The sequence below is a fragment of the Anolis carolinensis genome, chromosome 1, assembly GCF_035594765.1.
Source record: "Anolis carolinensis isolate JA03-04 chromosome 1, rAnoCar3.1.pri, whole genome shotgun sequence".
Taxonomy (NCBI): domain Eukaryota; kingdom Metazoa; phylum Chordata; class Lepidosauria; order Squamata; family Dactyloidae; genus Anolis; species Anolis carolinensis.
Genome location: NC_085841.1, coordinates 354,452,006 through 354,472,375, shown reverse-complemented (window position 1 = coordinate 354,472,375; position 20,370 = coordinate 354,452,006). Strand labels below are relative to the sequence as shown.

The following is a 20,370-nucleotide window of genomic DNA, read 5'->3' as shown; positions in this document are numbered from 1 at the left end:
CAATAAAAAAAATAAAAAACACTAAAAATTAATACAATAAAATACTATAATAACAGAAGATAACTAAAAATAATACAAGAAAATAATAAAATATAATAAATAAAAAGATAACTTACAATAAAATTAATAAAAAATACAAATAACGTCAAATAAAAATTACACAACAATTTTTAACCAATACCACCAACACTTTGCCACAGCAACGCGTGGCCGGGCACAGCTAGTTAATCTTATAAAAGCATTTTCCCCTGAAATATTTGTTAAACTCTCCTACAGATATATAGGCATTAACCCCCTGCATGCATTTGCAATCCCTATGTACTTATTATCTATCTATATACATTAATTTTATATATGAATGTGTTTGCAGGTCTTTGCAAATCCTATACACATAGATCCATGTGCCTGTATATCTGTATCCATATGTATGCATTATTTAACCTACAGATGCCTCAATTAATGTAATTTTATTGGTATCTATTTTTATTTTGAAATTGACCAGTAGCTGCTTCATTTCCCACCCTTGGCTTATACTCGGGTCAATAAGTTATCCCAGTTTTTTGTGGTAAAATTAGGTGCCTCGGCTTATATTCGGGTTGGTTTATACTCGAGTATATATGGTATATGATTTCCTTCATTAGTATATTTTCCACCTGGAATACACACAGATGTTGCTTAGCTGTATGTGACCCAGTTTCATATCAGAAATGTTGGAGAGTATGGTAATGGTATTGCCTGTTTTGTTTCTTTTCGCTCTCTCTAAATAAATACTGAAATTAATGCACATACAAATCTAGGTGGGTATTTGTTTACCCCATGAAACATTTGTAATGTCGTTTTAGCAAATGGTTATGGATTTGGGTTGTTTCCGTAAGTAAAACAGAGGGTGACTGTTGTTTGTTTGAACATTGAACATCATGCCCCACATTTTGTGACTTGAGTGCTACTCTCTGTGGTCCACGGGGGGCTGAGAGCATGAGAGCAACAAAAACAAATTTAATATTCTGTCAGGGCTTCCTGTAGCCTTGAAGCTCAATGGGTGGTGGTGAAACCTAGTTAATCAAGTGATTACGTATTGAGCTTAGTGCCTTGGCTATGCCCCGTGCTGCTGTCTTTCCTCTCGTACTCAGACATTTTGGACGCATCCATTTGTCACATTAAAACACTACGGATTTCATCTTACCTTTCAGCCATTTAGTTTAATTTTCATCTCTGTCCCTTTGAAATGGCTCTCATGGAGGTATGCAGGAAAGGCTCTTAGATCAGAACTGATGAGCTACATGAATTTTTCTGGGTCAATGTCGGTTTATTTATTTATCTGTATAGTTTATAACTGCTTTCTCCACCTGCAGTGATACAATTAAAGATGGGACGGGGAACATGTGATTCCAAAGCCATTGTGCCCCTGAACTTCCAAATAGTAAATGCCTGTGACCGGAAAGGTGAAAAAACATTAAGTATTGAAAATTGGAAGGATAATTTGAGGGATTATGCAAAGATGGCCAAGATTTCTAGCAATCTGAAACATGAAAGTCATGAAGTTTTTGAAAGAAATTGGAAGCTGGCCTTAATATATTTGACGGGGGAATCTAAGAAATAAAAACAAGGGGAATTTATTGATCCAGAAGCAGAGAGGGTTAAACAAAATTATGCATAAACTCTACGTTGTTCAGTGTCGGGAGTCAAGGTGGTGGGTGGGTTGAGGAGTAATTGTATTGTGGGTGACGGGTTGTCTATGTATGTGTATGTGTATATGTTTGTAATGCATATTGTGGGTGTTTTAAAATTTTTAAAAATAAAATTATTATTTTAAAAAATTTAAAAACCAATTAAAGATGGAACAGGGAACATGTGATTCCAAAGCCATTGTTGTGCCCCTGGACTTCCAAACAGTATTTATTTATTTATTTATTTATTTACAGTATTTCTATTCTGCCCTTCTTACCCCGAAGGGGACTCAGGGCAGATCACATTATACACACATAGGGCAAACATTCAATGCCCATAAACACATCAAACAGAGACAGAGACAGACAGATGCAGAGGCAATTTAACCTTCTCCTGAGGGGATGTTCGATTCTGACCACAGGGGGGAGCAGCTGCTTCATCATCCACTCTGACCGCACTTCCTCATTCCAAGTAGTAAATTAGTTAAACTTGCCTTCCCACTTTTATAAGTGGTACCTTATTTCCTACTTGATAGATGCCACTATCTTTCGTGTTGCTAAGTCAGCAACAAGCAGGGGCTATTTTTTATTTTAATTGATGGGTGCTCACCCCGCCATGGGCTGGCCTCGAACTCAGAGTGATTTATTGCAGCAGGCTGCTCAACAGCCTGCGGCACAGCCCGGCCACCGGTAAATGCCATTATTTAAAAATTTGTCCCCCAATCGTCAATATGTAAATATATAGGACCTCATCACATTGAGGTCATGTTTACATATGACTTCTCATAGAAAAAGCCTTGGAGAAAGCGGGAGGAAGCTGGAGAGAGCAGGGAAACATCATAGGAAGGGATCTCACGATGGTAAGGGAACATAGCGTTACAATATCCCATGGTTTCTCCCACTCTCCACCGGCTTCTCGGCCTCAATGGATGAGGTGGCTAGAATGGACAACATATCTGTGGGGGATACTTTTCTGGATTTCCTGTGGATATGCATTGGCATCAATCGCGCTTCCAAGGGGAAGATATTCTTTGACAGAGGTCCCACTGCAGAGGAGATCTTCTCTAGAGAAGCTGCAGGATAATATGGAATATCCTCTCTAGATTTCATTATTAAAGTATACAAGGGCTACTCCAGAAAAGGAGAAAAAAGATCTGCAGCCATGTTCTCCATGGTTACTAGTCTACCCAGAGCTTGGAGGAAAAATAAAATCTCAGAATCCTCTATTCAGCATCTGACTTTGCTGGCTGGGAGATTCCGAGTCGCCACCCCCAATTTATCATTACCACCTTAAATGAGAATGAATCACTAGAAGCAGTGGAAAAGATGGGCACACAATCTTTCATAAAGAGGATGATGCAGATTAATGTAATCACTTGGCCTTTCTGAAACATAGGAACTACAAGTGGCAGGAGTTGGGAGGAACCAATGCGGTTATTATAATGAGTGCCATCCTTGAAGGCATTTTCAGGGACAACTGTATCAGCACAAAATTTGGTGCTGAGCACTCTAATGAGATTGCCGCTGGAGAGAAGCAAAGCCGGGTGGAACTGACCCATTTACCGAGGAAAGAACTTTGCATTGGAGTCACATTGCTTCAGGTGCTGTGCATCATCATGACTTATCACACCAGTCCTTTATGGTAGAGCTTCTTAAACCTTTTCCATTCACGAGAAACGGAAAAGGTTTCTCCTGTTGCCTGAGAGATTTTTTATGTGACCCCGGATATATCAGTATATAAAAAGATTTTTATGTGTCCCTGGTTATATAGACATATAGTAATCAAATATGTGCTGATAATAAATCAGCATTTTCAAGGTTTGCTAAACACGCTGATTTTCCTTTTTATGGAATACAGCTAAAGCGTTTTTTGCAGAGTCCGCTGCAAACACTGTAAGTTGATGCTAACAGATTTGTGTGAATGGTTGGTGTTCAGAAACCTTTTACTGCTGCCAATATTTCATGACCCCAACATTGAGCTAAAGGGTCAGGACACAAAAAAATTATGCTTTATGCCACATTATTCCATTTGAAATCCACTTTAAGAGGGCAGCTGATTGTTGGGGTTCTCACTCTTGCCAAATTCGTGCTTTAAGAGTGTCATTTGCATGGTTTTTCTGTTTGCATTACTAGCACCATTGCTTATTTTTGTACCCCCAACTCTCGCTTTATGAAAGCTTCACCTTATTTATTTATTTATTAAAGAAACTGTAGCTATTATAGCACCACAATGGCATGATGGTTTTTTTTTCATATTAGGAGCAACTTGAGAAACTGCAAGTTGCTTCTGGTGTGAGAGAATTGGCTGTCTCCAAGGACATTGTCAGGGGACTCCCAGATGTTTGATGTTTTACAGTCCTTGTAGGCAGCTTCTCTCATGTCCCCACATGGGACATGATGGTACAGTGATAGGACATGTAATGTTATGATGATAATTATATCATCATAACATTACATGTCCTATCACTGTACCATCATGTCCCATGCAGGGACATGAGAGAAGCCTCCCACAAAGATTGTAAGGATTGATATTAATCAAATGAAAACAAAAATCACAAATCAGAAGGAAGGGTTCAGAAGGGTTTAAAAAGCAGCAGAATTTTAAAAACTGGCCTGGAGCTTCTCTGCCAGAGATTTCCTTGGGAATTCTTGAGGGAGAGATAACCTGTCCACATCTACATTGTTCCCAATAATGGATTATTCACAGATGAAAGTGCTATCTGAAATCAGCATCCAAAATGACAGCAGATTTATGACAAGGAAAAGAGGTCATCAGTAACCCCTGCAGTGCAACAATGACTGGAAAGTGATGACATTGTGTGATAATATTGAAGAACAAGTAGAAGTAATGCGTCAACGTAGCTCTGTAACGGCATGGTGTTATAATGCACTAGGTTTATCTTGAAAGATTATGGTGCATACTTCATTTCCATAAATAAAACTTGGTTGCTAATATTGGAAATGGACTGAAAGTCATCTTTTTTTAACTGATATTTTTGGTCATGGTGAAAATTGTCCTCCTTTTTGATATCCTCCCAACGTTGCTTAAAGCAGGGGTTCTCAACCTGGGGTCTCCAGATGCTTTTGGCTTACAACTCCCAAAAATCCCAGCCAGTTTACCAGCTGTTAGGATTTCAGGTTGAGAACCACTGGCTTAAAGACACATTCATTAGCATTTCTATAATTTGCAATTGTCCTATGGTCACTGCCACGCAGCCATTCTGTTGGGCCAGGCTTGTGTCAACATACATCACAATAGGAGAGATACTGGGTTTATTTATTTATTTACAGCATTTATATTCCGCCCTTCTCATCCCGAAGGGGACTCAGGGCGGATCACATTACACATATAGGCAAACATTCAATGCCTTTTAACATAGAACAAAGACAAACAAACATAGACTCCGAGCGGGGCTCAAACTCCTGGTCAGAGTGATTCATTGCAGTTAATTGCACTGGCTTGCTCTCCCGCCTGCGCCACAGCCCGGGTTTCTGCAACTTGCAATTTTGAGAGATATGTTCCTATCTCAATCAAAGATCTCTGATACTACAACAAGTTACAAATCCCAGTATTCCACAGGATGGAGTCATGGAAATTAAGGTGGTGTCAAACTTCTATATTTCTACAGCATGGTCTTTAAGAGGCTGAATGTTCTGATACAGTAGATGTTGATGATCATGTATGTGATGAATACCAATGAAGCAGTAGTAAGGGAAGCAATTATATGGAGCAGATTTTTTTTTTTTTAAAAAAAAGATCAGTACAGTTATATCTTGGTTAATGAAGGAGATGTGTTCCTGGGTATTATTTTTAACAGAAAAGTTAGTAACAGTGAGAGACTAACATGGAAAGAACAGGGATAGGTTCAACAGAGCAGCTCGATATGTTTCTGCAAACTTTTTATTTCAAACAATAAGGCACAAAAGGTATGAATTTATTTATTTTTCATGTCAGAAGTGAACTGAGAATATAATGTATAGAAAAACCACAAAGTTAAAACCTTGGCATTATGCTAAATTTCTTTTGATCAGAAGCTGACCACTTTGTGTGCCTCTGATGTCACTGTAAGATGGTTCTCTTTTGTGCATGTGGCAGGGCTCAAACCGCATTGTAGTAAGTGGTCTGTGGTTTGCTCTTCTCCACACTCGCATGTTGTGGACTCTACTTTGTAGCCCCAATTCTTAAGATTAGCTCTGCATCTCGTGGTGCCAGAGCGCAGTCTTTTCAGCACCTTCCAAATCACCCAGTGTGTCCAGGAGGGAGTTTCTTATCTGGTATCAACCATGGATTGAGGTTCTGGGTTTTAACCTGCCACTTTTGGACTCTTGCTTGCTGAGATGTTCCTGTGAGTATCTCTGTAGATCTTAGGAAGTTATTTCTTGATTTAAAGCATTGGCTTGCTGGCTGATATCGGAACAGAGGATGGGCCGGAGATGTCAATGCCTTCGTTCTTTCATTACAGGCTGCTACTTCCCGGCAGATGTCAGGTGGTGCAGTATCGGCTAAACAGTATAACTTCTCCAGTGGTGTATGAAACAAACAGGTCAAGCAAATTGAGCAAAGAAAAAGTAAAGAAAAACACAGAATCTTCTAGAGACCACCTGAATGTTTCTTCAAAAATATATCCAAGGATGATGCACCACCTTCCAATTTTCTTATGATTTTATATTGTAGGCCTTCACAAGTGGGATTGGCAAGAGCAGATTCTCATTCTGTCTGGCTTAAGCTTTATGGCATTATTTGCTGCAGACTTGCTGCTGCAATTCGACAAGGAAAGTCTATGTTGCTCCAGCCTTTTTGTCATTCTCCCATTACTGTTGCTGCTAAAAAGCTTTCCAGCTAGACAGAAGATGTAAAGGAAAAAGAGAGCTTGCTATTCAGAGAAAGGCTTTCTAAGACGTTCCTTTGTTAGAAGTTTTGTTCACTGAAGAATGCCTGTATTTACATTTTAGCTGAAATCCTGAGCAGTACAACTCTGATCTCCACTAATATGCATGGTTTCATTTATCTATAGTTTCACTTATTTGCTTACAGCATCCTGTACAAGCTACACCTCTGTTCTGATATTTCTGTTGTTTAACCCATTGAAAATAATAGGGTCAGTATTATCTGTAGTTGCACAAAGTCCAGGAACATATCCTCAGCAGATACTGGGGTTATAGTTTATACACTAAATGGAAAAGCAGAGGGTTAACATTTTGAGACTGAAGTTTTCACTCTCCCGAAATAATTTCTGCAATGAGACATGGAGAAGATTCAATACAGCCCTCATTAAAATTCACTTCTGATATTGATGAAGCTTATTGTAAGACAATAAGGTAGCTCTTCCTAATTTTGCAACTGGCAGGGGTAATGCATTGCATTAAACAAAATACAATTATGTACATTAGCGATCCTAGCAGCAGGATGGTACATAATTTTACAGTGCCTACAATCCTTGAGCCCCCAATGGGCGTAATTTTTGGAGGCTACTTCACAAGTGCCTTTGATAGCTGTTTTTCCTTCCAGTTTGAGAAGCTGCCTTATAATTTTGTATGAAATTCAAGATCAGTGTGTCTATAATATCTTATGAATAATTTACACCAACAGCCTTTCTGTGGCAGAAGACTAAACTAATTAGGACCTGAAGGAATATCCATGTGTTTAAACCGCATTATATCTTCAAGGTTTTACCAGTTCAAAGTCACCGAGTCTCACTTCGGGCTTCTTATGTGTTAATGGCATCGGGAAAAACAAGTTCTGCGCCCTTGTTTTAGCCTGAGATGGGGAACAGCTAATGAGGAGGGACAGCGTGGGCAGTCTGTGCATGAGCGGCGCTCTGCTTATCAGCACAATGTGTAAGAATTTGCAAGCTTGGCTGGAATCACAGCTTTGTGCAAATAACTTCCCAACTATCCCATTCTTCATTTTTGCACAAAAGGTGCTACTGAACTATTGTGATGTGTTGGATGTATGGCTGCCCTTGAAAAGTCCCTGGAAGCCAACCAACTCCAAAAAGCTCTCGCTGCAGTACTGGTGGCATCTGGATATTAGACCAGTAATTCCCAAACTTTAGTCTTGGATGTGTTGCCATATACCTCGCAACCTCTGAGGATGCCTGTCATAGATATGGGTGAAACGTCAGGAGAGAATACTTCTGGAACATGGCCATACAGCCCGGAAAACACACAACAACCCTTTAGTCTTGGATTTCAACTCTCAGAAGCCTCAGTTAGCATGGCCAACAGTTGGGAATTTTGGGAGCTGAAGTTCAAATCATTCTGGAAGACCAATGTTTGTGAAACACTGTACTGGACTGTAGCAATAAGTACTAGGAGCTATGGGGTGATGGCACCAAGCTTACAAAACAAGAGTGGCCAAGTGTGGAGACCTTAGTAACCCCAAAACAAACAAAAATGACTGGAATTCTGTTGGGGCATTGCAAAGATGTGAAACATCCAAATGCAGCAGAACGTTTGCTATTGCGTGCTACATTGCAGAAGAATGGGTGTGCAATGGGACTGAAGCAAATTGGTACTGATGTGTTAAGGTTATGGATGTGTGTGTCAGCCATTCTTTTCAGGACACCAAGAAGAGTGTCCCACACACATGACAGTGCCCGATACATTTTCTCTATTCAATAACTAGAGGTTTTTAGCAGCTCTACTACTTAGTGAAGTAGACTCAAATTTATGCTGAATAAAAAGCCATCCAGGATTACAGCAAATGTGTCTTTACCTTCAAGTTCCCTCAATGCCTTCTGGATGCTGCGGGGGGCATTTTCACCATGCTTTTAGATCTCCTGGGTCATTTTAGGCTCATTTTAGACCCAAGAGAGACCTTTTTTCAAAACAGAAGTTGACCAGAAGTTGCTTCAAAAGACCTTTCTTGGACTGTGGCAAAGGAAGTGTGGGGGAAATGTTCCCTTTTTGAACCCTGGGGCCCCCTCAGGTACCACATGTGACCTGCGGGAAGTAATTTGCCCACCTCCATGTGAATATATGAAAAAGATCATGATGCTGGGGAAAATGGAAGGAAAAAGGAAGAGAGGCCGACCAAGGGCAAGATGGACGGACGGTATCCTTGAAGTGACTGGCTTGACCTTGAAGGAACTGGGGGTGGCAATGGCCGACAGGGAGCTCTGGCGTGGACTGGTCCATGAGGTCACGAAGAGTTGGAAACGACTATGCGACTGAGCAGCAGCAATGTGAAAATATCTTCCCTGTTGAACTTCCCAGAACCACTGTTCTTTTAGATGTTAGACTCTATCTTCTTGTTTAGCAATCTTAAGCTATTTTTATTTGTCTGAGGAGCTTTATGAGTTGGCTTTATAGCTAATGTAGAAAGGTTTGTATTTTTATGATGCTGGTACCATCTAAGAATTGCTTAATGCATAATATAAAATTGGCTTCTACAGCATGATTTCTTACTGTTGCACACTACTTGGAGTTTTGTTCTGGAAAGAAAATAGCAGATTGGAATAAAGATGACATTGGTAACTTATATTTGTGGCCTGGAACCTAGAGTGGCAAGAAATTTTGTATTTGCTAGACTAGTGGAGGCAGGAAGTTAGCACCGGTTGAGGCAGCATTAAAGGAGGAGGCAGTTGGCACTTGGCAGCCTATTCCTGGTATCTTCTGGTTTCAGTGTTACATTGGGCAGGCCACGATTTAAGCTACCATTCTCAAAATGCCTTTAGCTCTGATGACCCCCATCCCCCAAGCTAGGCATCAGAGGCTCTTCAAATCCACAGGTTCTGTATTGGCGGGTTAAACTAACAGCAGATAGAAAAATTTGGGGGGGGGGGGGGGGAAAGCAGCATATGATGTTTCATTTCTCCCACACTCTGTGGGATATTGGCTGATACTGGAACAGAGGATGGGCTGGAGAAGTCAATGCCTTGGTTCTTTCATTACAGACTGTCTACTCTATGGTGGACTCGTGAGAGGGTTATGGCAGAAGCTGTTGAGTAAGAAAAGGGGAGTCCACTTGGAGTAAGCTAAAGTTTGGAGAAATTTGGAGAGCCATCCTGGAGTAACTTCCTATTGCGGCTGGCACATATGGTGGGAGGGTGGAAGGATGTATGGGAAGGTGGCCCCATTGTTTTTGGTTATCAGGTTGCTAACTCAAGCATCCATGGATTTTGACTCAAGCCTCCATGAAATAAATCATCATTTAAAGCTGGCTGCCTCTTTCTTCCATTGCTTCTGATACCAGCTGTTTCTTATTGCCTTTGTCACCACTACTAGCTTTATCTTCTTGCCACTGCTTTATCTTTCTTAATAGCTGACATAGACACACTAGTGGAGGAATAGGATTTCATCTCATAACTTGTCTTTTCATCCAGCCTAGGAGTATACGTGGAGTGCTAAAGTGTCAACCCATGTAGTAGTGGGGGGATTTATTATTTTCCTTAAGGAGGGCAGACAGGCATTGCCCTCTGCTTACCTTCCTGTATTTCAATATTAGCTCAAGCATCTCTAGTGACTGCATGGATCCTAAGTACTCCAGAATTTATTTATTTATTTATTTACAGTATTTATATTCCGCCCTTCTCACCCCGAAGGGGACTCAGGGAGGATTACAATGAACACATATATGGCAAACATTCAGTGCCAACAGACAAACAACATATATAGACAGACACAGAGGCATTTAACATTTTTTTCCAGCTTCACGATTCCGGCCACAGGGGAAGCTGTTGCTTCACTGTCCACTAGTAGCTGTACTTCCTCATTCCTTTCCTTGTGTTTTGCTGGCAGTTTTATGATGTTGTAAATTAGTTAAATTAGCTTCCCGCATAAAGCGTACCTAAATTTCCGTAATTGACAGATGCAACTGTCTTTCGGGGCTGCATAGGTCAACAGCAAGCCGGGCTATTTAATGGTCGGGGGCTTAACCTGACCCGGGCTTCAAACTCATGACCTCTCGGTCAGTAGTGATTTATTGCAGCTGGTTACTAGCCAGCTGCGCCACAGCCCGGCCCTCCTTTCACAATGACCGAAGCACCTGATGAAGGTGTGGCGGTGATTTCTTCATGCCTTGGTCATTTCTCCTGATTTTCATTTTTATTTGCACCATTCACCTAATTTGTACCCCCCCCCCCCAATTAAAGCATATTTTTTGCATATATTTTTCTCATTTTTACACATTGAAGCATTTACTCTTTGAACCAGACACATTGTTACTGCACACTTTCAATTTTGGAAATGTTCGATAAGCCTTGAAGAAGTGTCAGTGCTCAAGGCAAGGTATTCAATTTCTCACAACAGGCCTCAGAAGGTGCTAAAAAAGCTACTTGCACTGAAACGGTCACATCTAATGAAATTTTTCTGTGTCCCTATCATCTGAACCTAGAAATGTAGGTCAAGGGCCTACCTGGTTACTGAGCAGCATAAATCCCTTATCATGGAGTTGTGTGTTGACAAACCACTTTTTTGCTGAATGGTAACTTTAGGCAACTGAAGCTGGAGACCAAATGTGCAATCAAATGCTCATATGCATCTCTGTACATGGGTCATCAATGTGCAGTGTGCCTCAGTGCATAGTGCCATTGCAATAGTGTTGTTACAACTTTTAACTCAATGTTGATTTTAAGAAGCCAAGATTCTGCATCAATTTGTCTCCCAGTCTGACCCCTAAAAACCAGCCACTGATGTGGTCTCTGCAACTGGAGAGTAGAGTGCTGAACAACAACAATAACAACATCAACAACAACCAACTTTATTTATAACCTGCCCTATTTCCTCGCCTAGTGGAAACAAAACAAAGGTGGCAAACATTCAGTGCCATAATAATGGAACAAACAAACCGAATTGACAGGGTTGTCGTATGTATTCCGGGCTGTATGGCCATGTTCTAGAAGTATTCTCTCCTGACGTTTCACCCACATCTATGGTAGGCATCCTCAGAGATTGTGAGGCATCTGAGGATGCCTGCCATAGATGTGGGTGAAATGTCAAGAGAGAATACTTCTAGAACATGGCCATACAGCCCGGAATACATACAACAACCCTGTGATCCCGGCCATGAAAGCCTTCGACAACACATTAAACCGAATTGAGACAATACATAAAACAACTTCAGTAAAATCTTATAATAACTAGCCAAAAATAAGTAAAAATAACTCATTAAGTAATAAAACATAATAATTCTAATCAGACACATTTACACCATAATAAAATCTAAACAACTAACATGCATAAAATTATAAAATGATTTATAGCAGTCTTCAGTACACTGCTGATAGTTATTGTGAGGAGGTTTTATGCTAGTGCCACAGTACTCCATTCGTCAATGCAGCTGGTTGGATTCTAAGATTGGGTTTTAGGGGCATTTGTGGTCAAGGCAATTGTAGCACAAACACAGTTGTGGTTGGTGGGGACGAGGGAGAGGGCCTTCTCAGTGGTGGCCCCCTGGCTTTGGAAGGCCCTCCCCATTGAAATCAGGCAAACCCTCACACTTCAATACTTTCAGGGGGAGTTGAAAACATGGCTTTTCAAGCAGTCCTTTGATAAGGGTTAAGGCACCAGCTAAATTAGATGACCAAAAGAGATTTCTGTTCTTCTCTGGCACTTTAATGTTGACAGCTTGGTTTTATGGCCCATTTTTAACTAGTAGCTAGCTACTGCTGCTTTTTTATTGCATATTTTATTTAAATTAGGTTTTTTGTTCATTTCTGTAAGTGTTGTTTTATGTCAATTAGTGTTGTTGCTGATATTTATAAATGCTGATGTATTTTATGTGTTTTGCGTGGCACCATCACGTGCTGTTCTGTAAGCCACCCTGAGTCCCTTTTGGGAGAGATGGTGGGATAAAAATTATTATTATTATTATTATTGTTGTTATTATTATTATTATTATTATTATTATTATTATTATTATTGACTGCCAACGATCCAGTTCTAGAGGAGAACAAGTGGTTCCTGGACTCTGGAACTGGATCGTTGGCAGCCATGAAAGCATGGGCCTCAGTTGATGAGGATTTTGAAGACATAGTATGACACAGCAAATGAGATATATATGCTGGATTTCATATCACAAAATCACAACTCGAACACTTCCCAAGTGTTTAAGACCGTGTGATGTATTTTCGGATGATGCATGCAGATCCCAGTAAGGTGGCCTTTTGTAGTTGACAGATCGTAATTTTGTCAATGTTTATTATTTCCAAATGCCAGCTGAGATCTTTTGGCATGGCACCCAGATTATTATTATTATTATTATTATTATTATTATTATTATTATTATTATTATTTGATACACAACAATATGAGTACACAGCAAACAAGAACACTATGCTGGCTTTTGTATTGCATCACACGTCAGACACTTCCGAAGTGTCTAGGACTATGTGATGTATCAGCAAATAACGTGCACAGATTATTATTATTATTATTATTATTATTATTATTATTATTATTATTATTACGGTATGTATTGGACGAAAATGTCCAATTATATCAACATGAAACTTAACATCTGCATAAGACAGCCACAGAAATCCAACCACAATGTACTTGCGTTCCTATATAGAGATCTGGATGAATACGACTGGCTGGATTTTCCATTTCTTCTTTAGGTTGTAGCTATGGGGACTGTCATGATGATGACTTCTCACACTTCATGTCTCCTCAGTACGCCTTGCATGTTTCTGTGTGCAAATGCTACTGGCATATCATTTTGAGCTCAAGCAAAATAGTTGGCAGTATATATGATATGACATCCTACTAATTAGCAGATCAAAATTGCAGTAGCGAAAAAAAAATCAGGAAAGGACTTAAAGGGTTGGTGGGACCAGGGAAGAAGGAAAGCGAAGGAGGCCATTGCTTCTTTGACTGGGGCTTTTTCAATAATATCATAACATTCTCCCTGAATATTTTACACATCAAAGCAAGGAATGGAAATAGATGGACATGAAAAAGGGCAGCTGCTGCCAAGCTAAATAAAAGCCTTTCATTAGACATGAAGGGCAATAGGAGCTGCTGGAAAGTTGGATGTGAGAGCCAACTCGGAGCGTGAGCTGATCCTTTCTTGCCTTCTCTGTTCCCTGAGGGAAAATACAGCTGCGAAATTCACTTGATCTTCAGGGAATAGGGAAGAAATGTGGCCACACACCAGCAATGAAAATCACAGTCAAGGGGCAAGGCAGGATGTAGGGAATATAACCAGATTAGAGGGAAAGTAAAGGGCAAGCAAACCAGGGAGCGGGAAGAAGCAGGGAAGGGGTTTTTGAGAAGAGTAAGTCTTCATCATTATTATTGGCCGGCATTCAGTACTAATGATGGATTCATAACCTAGAGTTACAGATCCTTAACAGCTCTGGATTCAGCAAGACTTTGTTCTGTTACTGTAAAACCACCTGAATGACGCCTTAGCCCACCTTAAGAACCAGCAGCTGGATCAGGTGGAGGAAGTCCTTGCAGTTTCGTATCATGACTCAAGGAGGATAAAGTTGTGGGATTCCTCCACCTTTAACCTCAGCAAATGTGAAGATAATGGAAGACCAACCAAGCCTAATTTGGTCCTATGACAACTTGGAGTGAATGGGGACCTCTACAACTTGCCATAATTCTCAAGAAAGATCTGTCCGTGGTCCTGAAGGTTTGTGCTAACCTGTCTGCTTATTTTCCTATTCATCTCTTTAGCCAGGTCAGACAATGCCTCTGAAACAGCTGCTTGCTGACGGTTCTTCTCAGACATCCAGTCAGGTAGAGGGTTGACAGCTGTTCCTTTGAGAGAGAGTTGCTTCGGATGGATAGCTGCCTCCAGACGACTTGCCCTGGAAAGGTACGCTTTGGGCTGTACATATGCCAGCCTGGGAGGGAAGACGTGCCATCTGGTGAAAGGAGAAAGTGAAGTGGAGGGAAGAAAGCAGGGAGGCAAGATAGCGAAGACTTGTTCTTTAAATTTTTATTATACAGATTAATAGGGGAGTAGTGAGGAGGAAAGTATTGGTTCTAGCTTTCTAAGGCAGGAGCGGTACAAGCTGTTGGTTTCCATATCCATGTCAAATAGTTCTCTGAGGTGCTGAACCCTATCCCCAAATTAAGTTTCACTCAGCATATTTATCACCCTGCTGACATCAAAGCCATCAGGTGCCATGGGAGAGGCTAACCCTGGAATCCAGGTGCTTGAAAGAAGCCAGTTTTCTGGATTCTGAGATTAAATATCCTGACCTGAACCTCCAAGTCAAATATGTAGATCATGCCTTATTTATTTGTTTGTTTATAGTATTTTTTTATTCCTCTCTTCAACTACAAAGGCTCTCTGAGCAACTTGCAAATTGTTAATTCGATAGTTTTCTTCCCTCAGGCACACAATCTAAATAAGTCACAACACAAGGAAAATGCAGTAGGAGTGGAGAAGGGGGATGAAGTGCTGGCTCTTTTCTTCCTCTGAGGTCAAGACCATGGCAGCTGGAATAGAAGAAGGACCTTTCAACTGCTTCTTGGCCCTGGCATGGGAGAACTGCACTGGTTTCTTCTTCTCTCCCTCCAACGCTGTGTAACTTGGAGAAAAGTGAGAGATGACATGATAGTCCTCTTTAAATATTTGAAGGAATGTCACAGGATGGCATAAATACAGCAAAGGTACCTAATCCCATCTGATCTTGGAAACTAAGCAAGTTCAGCTCTAGTTATTGCTTAGATGAGAGACTGCGAATTGCTACCACTGCTCATTGGAGGGAAGGATATTAGAGGCAAAGTTGAAGTATTTTGGCCACATCATGAGAAGACAGGAAAGCTTGGAGAAGATCATGATGCTGGGGAAAATGGAAGGAAAAAGGAAGAGAGGCTGACCAAGGGCGAGATGGATGGACGGTATCTTTGAAGTGACTGGCTTGACCTTGAAGGAACTGGGCACGGTGACGGCCGACAGGGAGCTCTGGTGTGGACTGGTCCATGAGGCCACGAAGAGTCTAAAATGACTGAACGACTGAACAAGCAAGTATTAAGCTATATTTCAGAGGAAGGAACTGGCAAAATCATCTCTGAATACTCCTTGCCTAAGAAATTGAAGCAAACTTGTTTTGTGCAGCTATACAGAGTAGGACACAATGGGTTTAAGCTACAAGAAAAGACATTCCATGAAAATATTAGGAAAAATTCTTGATAAGAGCTGTATGGCAGTAATGTGATTCTTCTTCTTCAGCTTATTCACTTCTTGCTAAATTGGCTTTACTGCTGCCTGATCTTTGGGCAGCATCTAATAGAGAATTAACCTCTCTGACCTCTGAATCAATAATACTGCCCTTTGGTTATTGGCAAGCTAGAATGTGTCTAGAGGAGGATGACTACAATTGAGAAAAACTCTGTAATCTATGCCGAGTGAAGAACTGCTTATGGAGCTGGGCATATTTATCCTGGAGAAGAGATAGTTAAGAGGGACATGTTTAAATACTTGAAAGGATGTCACACTGAGGAAGGGGCAAGCTTGTTTTCTTCTGGTCCAGATATTAGGATACAAAGCAATGGATTCAAATTGTAGAAAAAAAGATTCCACCTAAGCATTAGGAAGAACTTCCTGGTGGTAAGAGTGGCACAACATTGGAATATGTAGCCTTGAGTGTGGAGGAGTCTCCTTCTTTGGAAACCTTTACATAGGCTGGATGACCATCTGTCAGGAGTGCTTTGATTGTGTATTCCTGCATGGCAGGAGGTTGGATTGGATCACTCTTATGCTCTCCTTCAACTGTGATTGCCAGCAGAGTTTCCACAACAATTTCTGTCTAATGTTTCTACTTGGTACCGAATTTTGCAAAGTTATGCCACTGACTGTATTGGTTAGGGTATATTAGCTGTGTCTCCCTCATTAGTTCATTGTAATAAAGAGTGTGTGATGATTAAGAAGAGCTCATGAATAAAGGCACCTTAGTTGGTATGGTCATATTGGCATGGTAAGATTGTAATGCGGTCATATCGCGAGTCCCATTTACTTTTGGCTAAGTTTAATCACCACAATTAATTCAGATTGGGGCAATTACTCTTTGCTGATCAAAGAACAGGAATGAGCCAGGCTGCTGGAGTGGCATCGTAATGAGATGTGTTGCTGATAGGGCAGAACCGCGCAATAAGCTTAGTTAGCTGCAAGAACTCTGAACGTGTCCCCTTAAGCTGCAAGCAAACAATCCGCGAGACAGATGTTTAATACCATCCGGCGATATCTCTAGAGCGCAGATACGGTGGGAATTGCTGGCCACATAAGTAGCGAGAGTGACAGGTCTTACCTAGGCAGGTGTGGAGGGGAGGGGGGATGCTTTACTAGAGGGGAAAGAAACCTTGTATGGATCAGCATTTTGCTCCAGCCGGGGGGGAATGACTTTGGAAAAGGATGGGAAAGTAGCTACCCATGATTGAGTTTGTGAATACAAACATGTCTCATTTACAAAGCCTCTAATAATGAAGTTTCTTTTTTGCAAAGTGTTTCTAAAGATACCCAGTCATTCTTTCTTCCCTGTATTCTATCAGGATGGAGGGCTTTTTGTAAGGACAACATTAGCCTTGGGAGGAGGACAGGAAAACAGACTTTTTAGTCTTTGGTAAACAAGAAACCCAGTGGCAAAGTGCGTTAAAGCGCTAAGCTGCTTAACTTGCAGACCGAAAGGTCCCAGGTTCAAATCCCGGGAGCGGAGTGAGCACCTGCTATTAGCTCCAGCTTCTGCTAACCTAGCAATTCGGAAACATGCCAATGTGAGTAGATCAATAGGTACCGCTCCGGTGGGAAGGTAACAGCGCTCCATGCAGTCATGCCGGCCACATTATCTTGGAGGTGTCTACGGACAACGCCGGCTCTTCGGCTTAGAAATGGAGATGAGCACCAACCCCCAGAGTCAGACATGACTGGACTTAACGTCAGGGGAAACCTTTACCTTTACTAAACAAGAAATAAAGCTTGAGATGAGAAAGGAGAGGGTCGTTTTGTAGGCATGTATTCTTGGCCTAAAATAGGCAAGGTAAATTGCTTTCAGACTTCCTCAATGAACATGCATGAACAGCAAAACACAAAGAAAAGGGGACTCACTAGCAAATCACAGCATGTTAAAGAAGCATGGAGCTGGAAGTTAGGTCACCATAAAGTAAATCATAAAGAGAGGGAGTTGAAAGGAAAAAAACACAGCCTTGGGTGCATTTCCAATTCTACACTCCTGTTGGCTCTAAATGCAGACTATGTTTTTGTGTGTGTCAGGATCGACTTGAGAAACTGCAAGTTACTTCTGGTGTGAGAGAATTGGCTGTCTGCAAGGACATTGCCCAGGGGATGCCCAGATGTTTTACCATCCTCGTGCAAGGCTTCTCTCACGTCCCGGCATGGAGCTGGAGCTCATCCGTGCTTTCCCTGAGTTGGATTCAAACCAGCAACCTTCAGGTCAGCAACCCAACCTTCAAGTCATCAGTCCTGCCAGCACAAGGGTTTAACCAGTTGCGTCACTGGTCTGGTCAGGACTGATACAAGATTTCTCTAGCCTAAAATGATACATTTTAATATATTGGGTTTATGGTTCCCGTCCCCTTGATCAGGTCATGTAAGTGTTATTTATTGCTATAATTGTATTATTTTACTTTGCTTAATCATGTGTTATTATGTTGCTATGTAATGTTTGTGTTGTTTTTATGATTGGAAACTGCCCTGAGTCCCATCCGGGAGATAGGGCGGTATATAAATAAAGTTTTCTTCTTCTTCTTCTTCTTCTTCTTCTTCTTCTTCTTCTTCTTCTTCTTCTTCTTATTATTATTATTATTATTATTATTATTATTATTATTTTGATGCATATACTCAATCCATTCACTCAAGCCACAGTGCATGGTACCAATCAAGATTAGAGTGCACACTATATCAATTAAAATTAATCTTTCCCATCCATTTATGGAATATATATATATATATATATATATATATATATATATATATATGGGCAAGGTTTTATCAAAAAGGAGCAAACTCTTCAACCATCAGCATTACAACATAGAGAAGGACATGGTGTACGTTCCTACCAGGTAACCATCAAGAATGAGGAGCCTATAAATAAGAAGCCTCTATTTGTCACAAATCTGTGGAACAAAGAAACATCTATCATAGTTTAATGTACCCACATCTGTCTCATAAATGTGCAAATTCTTGAGACCAAAAAAACTCCCTATTCTTCTTGTAGGACAAGATACATGTTGCAATGTTTCACACTTTCACGCACAATGAGTCAAGTGAGGGTTTATTTCCTTAGACCAAAACCACAGGTTATGACGATAGGAACTTTGCTCCCCATAAGGGGTCACCTCACCTATTTTTGAGAAGTAGGTCTTCTGAAACTTCAAGAGCTTTGGTACACAAAGCCGAACCCCAGCACTCCTTAACAGCTGTAACCTTTCTGTACTGAATAAAGCATGTATTCACAGAACAGGAAATAGCTGGAGTTGTTCCAAGGACTTTGGATATATGACAATTAGCACAACTGAAACCAGGCAGGGAGGGAGGAGAGGGGAATAGCTTCTGGAAATAGACATGAATGAAAAATATTTTTAATGTTCACTTTAGTTATTAGTTTGATCCCAGGGAACATTTGTCTCTTGTTCTTCTTGGTTGGGAGCTCTCCACTGGAAGCCCTGGGATGGTTTGGATTTTTTTTCTTTTTGGTAATTGGTTTCTCCCATTCATCACTGAAGTCTTGGATACACAGAATTTGTTGTGTTCTTCTCTTTCCTTTTTTGGGATCCATTTATTTGGCTTAATGGAAAACAAAGCAAGACATGCTGTGGCCATCAAACAAAAATAGACTACAACACAATCCTAACTCTCCCAGTTGTAGTCAAGATTAAACAACAAAGGTTTTAAGATCTCACACTCTGATGATTGCAGCCGTCACCCAGACAATTAGAGAGATATATTTAGTTGGCAAGGAAATACTCCAAAGGATAATATTTCAAAGTGGAAGAACATTTGCAGGGGTCATACACATTCTTATGTATATTGTGGAGTTGCCCTGCAAATCTGACCATTTCTGTCAGAAGCAGAGTTTGATCTGAAGGTGGGAAATGCATCTATAGAAGCACTTTCAAATGTGAAAATTCCCACTCGTTTTTAAAGTGCCTTTTTGGGACATGTTTTCAGTACCACCATACACCTACAGATTGAGAGCCAAGCGGTGGACTGGGGCATTGGGAGACCAGGGTTCAAATTCCCACTTGGTCCTGGAAACCCACTGTATGAGCTTCAGAAAGTTATACTCTTTCAGCCTCAGAGAAAGGTAAGGCAAACCTCTGAAAAACCTCACCAAGAAAACCCTTTAATAGGTTCACCTTATGCATGCAACAACAGGAACACTTATAGGTAAAGCTACTTGCAACAATGACCCCAGCCAACCAGATTACGGTGTGAATGTGAAGTGTCTTAAATAGATGTAGCCAACCAGGTAGTCTATATGGTGACTGAAATTAAAACTAATGCAGAGTGAGAACAGTGCTTTTAGGCCCAGCTGTATGGGTAGACATAGCCAATCATTGAGTTAAAATGAACTCTATATGAAGTGAAGGAAATGCTAACTGATTCCTCAAAATCACAATTTCTTCACAAATTTTTCTCAAAGGAAGCATTTCTAGTCATTGTCTTCCTGCTGTAAGAAATTCTTTGAAGCATATTTTCAATTCAGTCCATATTCTGTGCAATATTCCCATATAGTTGTTTTGTGCAAAAACAAAAACCCAAAACAAAACCCACAATCAGAAATTT

At 40.7% G+C, this 20,370-nt stretch overlaps 1 long non-coding RNA gene across 1 annotated transcript; it reads left to right on the top strand.

The window, feature by feature from the left end:
- The first annotated feature begins 13,170 nt into the window (after positions 1–13,170).
- LOC134295591 (uncharacterized) lies at positions 13,171–18,332 on the top strand. Its single transcript, XR_010002221.1, has 2 exons — positions 13,171–14,436; positions 14,962–18,332. It is a non-coding gene; the product is annotated as an uncharacterized LOC134295591 (long non-coding RNA).
- Positions 18,333–20,370: the final 2,038 nt, after the last annotated feature.